Raw genomic sequence first — 4910 nt, 5'->3', positions numbered from 1 at the left:
TCCATTATCTCCCATTCCACCCTAGAGGCCCTCCCCATTCCATGATCTTCTTCATTCTGGGTGCTAGACCCCATCATGAGCCCCCTCCCTGTGTGCCTCCTGTCCCCCATCCCAAGGTCCCACTCTTTTTCATAAGCCCCTCCTGTCTATTATCTCCCATTCTACCCTAGAGGCCATTTCATGATCTTCTTCATTCTGGGTGCTTTACCCATCCCTTTTATCCCTCTTCCCTCCCTTTTATCCCCCTTCCCTCCCTCATTTCTCCCAATTCCCCCCAAAGTGAGTCGCAGACATCATGATTCCCTGAGACCAATGACTGTAACTGTATTTATTGATGGACCCAAGACCTCTGGTGAGGCCCTGGTGGGGAGGGACAAAGGATGAAGTAGGGCTTGTTGAACACTTTATGATGGAACTGCTTCCAGACTAGGCAAGGGGAAGGCAAGGCCTCAAGCACACGGCCACACCCAGTTGCCCCCAGACAGAAGTGGGTGACAGGGAGGCACTGGGGTAGCATGGCCAAAGGGGCCCGCACATTCCCTGTACACATTCACACGGAGAGACACAAGGCGGTCTCCGGAACTCCAACCAGTGCAAACGACTTAGTGCAAATTAAATTCAAGGGGAGGGTGGGGAAACAGAGTCACGGACGCTTTGAGTCTCTCAAGCAAAGAAAAAACAAAAGGAAAGAAACAAAAGGTTGCAGGAAAGGATGAAGAAGAAAAAGACAGGAGGGAGATGATGGTGGTGGATCCATCCCGGGGTAGAGGCTTGGTTCCGGGATGATGTGGGTGGTGGTCTCCCAGGTGAGGGCAGAGTTGGCCATGAAGATGGAATTTTAGGGGTGGGTGGGTGCTGTAGGTCTGCTCTTTCAAGGTGTCAACACCGTCTGTTCCTTCAGCTTCACCTGCATAGAGAAAAACAGAGAAGTGAGTGGGGGCCAGGAGTGGGGAGGACTTGGCAAGCTTCCAGAAGGGTGCCCTGGCTCACCTTCGAGCCGATTCCTGAGGCAGGTTGTGTAGTGGTTCTAAGTGCAACAATTCTTGAAGAGCTAGACGGACTTAGAGTCCCAGGGTTCCAAGGCCCAGGCATGAGCTGGGTAGCACCATTTCTGTGGGTGGGAAAGAATGATGTCCCTGGGCTTGGCAACCTGCCATGCCCCACCCGCATGGGGCAAAAGAGTCCTTACCTTTCATCTTGTGGGTTCTAGGGGGAGAAGGATCCAGAGAGCAGCAAAGATGCGTTAGCTCTTTGGGAAAAGTAAAAGAACAGACGGCTTCTGTGGCAGTGCCCCACGGCGCCAGCCCATGGTGTTCTGCAAATGACAGAATCTGGTGTGAGTGGGTGGGCAGCTAGATGATTGAGGGTGCTGGTCCTGTGGCAGGGAGGATGCTCACCAGGAAGGCTGGATGACTGTCCTTCTGTCCTCTCCGTCACACCGGACCATGTAATATCTTTCTGTCAGGTTTGACCACACCTGTCATCCTGGCCTTCAGTGACTGGCAGGCACACCCACCTCCGGCTGGAGACCTGGCTGTGGGGAAGAAAAGAAGACATGAGTAGAGTGTACCGGGGTGGGAGGAGACTGGTGACCACAGGTGAGATGGACACTTACCCTAGTCTCCAGTCCGAGCTCTCAGACGCACCGATCGCTGCTCCGTCGCTGCCCGCAAGGCCCTCCTTGGCCACGGACTCTGGAGGCCAGTGCCTCGCTGGCTCACCACCCCAGATGCTTTGCCTCGCTCTGCCTACGCCCCAATCTCCCTCCCTAGAAAGCTCACCCATTCTGCCCTGCCTGCCTTGCCTTGTCTGGCTTCATCCTGTGCCCTTGACTCCCCTGGAAATGTTCTGTCTGTCATGCCAGACCCAGGGGCTGAGCGGTTAGGGCATACAGTGCACCAAGTCCACTGTGGGCCCTTTCCGCGCCAGTCCCTGGGCCGCAGTGCCACGTGGGAATGGTGTATCTGCAGGCTGAACCCACTGCAGCCTCCTTGCTGTTGAAATCCCCCTGGAGTCCAACACCTGCAGACCCCCACTCCCCTCCTGATGACACCCTGCTATGTCGCCTGCGCACTGCCTTTCTTTCCCACTCTCCAGCCTTCGAAGCTCTGGCAAAGGCCTCAGAAGGCCCTGCCAGAGCCACTCTTGAACCTGCTTCAAAATGAATTACAGTGGGTGGGATGTGGTGGCGGCTGGGGACCCATCTGTGTCTCGTGACCCCACCCTGCCCTGTTTGACCCCAGCCTGGAATGCTTCTATTCTTGCTGGATTCCATGGCCTCTGCCACTGTCTCCAAGGTCACCTATCACCTCCCTGGAGTCAGCAGCCTCAGTCTTTACTGGCAGCCCTGCGTCCTCTTCTTCCTTCCCTCTAAATGCTCTGTCCACTCCGGGGTGGCCAATGGTCCCCCAGCCTTGTTCTGTCTCGGCTCCCCCCGAGACGATGTCTCCTTTGCTAACTGTTCTGCCTCTCCTGTGCCACTCTGCTGGGAGGCCATCCACTTCTTCTCGCCGGCCTGCTTTCTAAACCTTCTTTTAGAAGGTCAGCGTAGCGAGGCCCAGAGAGAAGAAGGAGACTCACCTGCCCAGCAGACGGCGGTCCTCACCTGCCCACTGCTGCCAGCTACACCTCCACTGCCAGGTCTGGGGTCGAACCCTTCCCATCAGCTCCCCTTTATCCGACCAGCCGCCACGTCCTGTAACCAAAAATGACCGGGATGAATGTCTGGCTCCCCATTCCTCACTAACCCTAGTTCAGGCCCTTCAGCCCCACACCGATGTCTTCCAGCCTCTACAATGCCTGAGAGCTACACCACGCTCCTCCCAGGCTCTCAGGTCCCGTGGCCTCTGCACTGCCTGAGCTAGCCCCTCTGCCCTTCACCATTCCTGCCAGACTCCAGATGCCGAGGTGTTCCTCGGCCCCACACACCTCTCCTCCAGCACCCCAACTTCCCCAGTTTCCCCCATCACCCCCCACCCCCACCCCCCACCCCCCTCCCGCACCCGGTACTTCGGGCCCTCTAGCCCGGGCTTTTTCTAACTGGAGTGGCCCCGCCCAGAATTCCCGCCCCTACTCAGTCAGCCAATCAGTGCAAGGCCCTGCCGGGGCCCCCGCAGGGTCCACCTCCACCCTGGATCGTTCCAGCGCACGTTCGCCTCACCCCGCACCCGCACCCGTCCTGAAAATTCTCCAAAGACAGCTTCACCATAACTCGCACTTTGAATTCCTTAGACAGGGCCTGGCATTGTCCCCAAATGTCTCCCTTTGGGTCGAGAACTTATAGCTTCTTAGCCCACTGGCGCCTTTCATGGAACAGTGGTGCCCCGGGCACCTTGCCATGCTGGAGCTGTTCACCACTGAGCTTGTAAGGCGACCACGGCAGGAGTATGGGGGCAGAGGTCTCCTACTGCCACAAGACGAATGAACAGTCTACTGGTGGCCAACCCTCGGTCTTTTTCTCTGTTTACTTGACTGACTTTGTCTTTCCACAGTGGCTTAAACGAGGCAACTAATTTGGGTGCTCCTCACTACCCCTTTCCTGGCCATCAGGTTTACCAGTACCGTTTAATCCTATTAGTGACCTCACTGCCTAGCCCCCCATCTCCCCAGTTAACCAGGGTCTCCTCATCCTACTGACAGAATGAAGACAGGAGAGATGCCCAGTCCCTCTTGCCATTGCTCTTGGCCTCTGTTCAGAGTTCTGCGGCTCTAACCCATAGGGTCAGGCACCCACAGAGAGTAGGACAGCCTAAACAGAAGTGACTGGAATGCCAGGTGTGAGGAGGACCCTGGGGATGACCTGGCACGACAACTCAGCAGGTCCTCGAATGCAATAGCGCCTTGACAGACCCTCCGCCAAGTCGCTGCATGCTAGTTGAGAACTAGTTTCTGACTCTTGTTCTGGCTAACGCCCCTCCCCCATTTCATTTTTACTCTGCGACAGCTCCTGTCAACTCCATGGGTGGACCCCGGGTTACAAAACTGACAGACGCCGCCAATTTGGTCATAAGTAGACCCCAGCCTCTCTTATCTTGGAGCTGTAGTGTGTGAGTCTGCTGTCGCCTCACAGTTGCGTCTATCCCTATGCGCTTAAACAAATGATCCTTTTCAAAGATCGGTATGTAAGATGGGAGAGAAATCATTCTACGCTGGGCCTAAAAGCTCAAGCAACTCCCTTAAGTATCCCCCTCCCCCATGAACCTTAAGAATCCTGGCAGCATCAGCATAACAAAGGCTGAGAGTTGACCACCCGCGGGCTGGCTATTCACTGGCCAGGCAGCGGTTGGCACCTCCTGCCCTCCATTGCTTCTAACCAAGCTGAGCCCTCCACATACACCTCTGCCACTTCTCGCTATGGTTTCTAGGTGACCTGGGACATTGCTGTGGTTGAACCTCAGCCTCTGCTTTCATGACTATTGGGGTTTCCGTGTGTGAGACTTGAGGCAGCTTGTGGTATGTGAGCCTCCCGACCGTAACCAATTCTATGCGATTTAGAGATTGAGCAGATCCGGCTAGTTTTGGTGGTCCCAAGACATAGGAGACCACTTCATAAGTGCACAAATGTCTGACCACTATGACTCTTGGTAATCGTTGAAGCACAGAGCCTGGACATTGGTACGAGCAAACCCCAACCTTTGCCGCCTCTGCCTAGCATTGTGTAGGACTACACTGCCACCACGCAACATTTCGTCCTCTTTGGAGAGTGAGCCGACTGGAAGGGTCCTAGACCGAAGAGATCAAGAAATGTGTGCATTCTACCATCCCATGCCCTCAATGCATCATTGAATGCTAGGACTGAGCCGAGTGCCCTAGGACACTGCTAGAGGTGAACCCCAATTCCATCTCCTTGTGCCGAAATGTGTAGGGATATGCTGCCACCGCGCGGCAATGTCTGTCTCTCTAGCCATAAC

General features: G+C 55.5%; 1 long non-coding RNA gene across 1 annotated transcript; it reads right to left on the bottom strand.

Moving 5' to 3' along the window:
- Window positions 1–308: 308 nt before the first annotated feature.
- LOC130880036 (uncharacterized) lies at window positions 309–2950 on the bottom strand. The gene is made up of 5 exons (XR_009057587.1): window positions 1616–2950; window positions 1398–1534; window positions 1190–1315; window positions 991–1111; window positions 309–907 (listed from the first exon to the last, which is right to left on the bottom strand). It is a non-coding gene; the product is annotated as an uncharacterized LOC130880036 (long non-coding RNA).
- Window positions 2951–4910: the final 1960 nt, after the last annotated feature.

Source organism: Chionomys nivalis, chromosome 8 (assembly GCF_950005125.1).
Source record: "Chionomys nivalis chromosome 8, mChiNiv1.1, whole genome shotgun sequence".
Taxonomy (NCBI): Eukaryota; Metazoa; Chordata; class Mammalia; order Rodentia; family Cricetidae; genus Chionomys; species Chionomys nivalis.
Note: the sequence above shows the minus strand (reverse complement) of the source record. Positions and strands in the feature narration are given on the sequence as shown.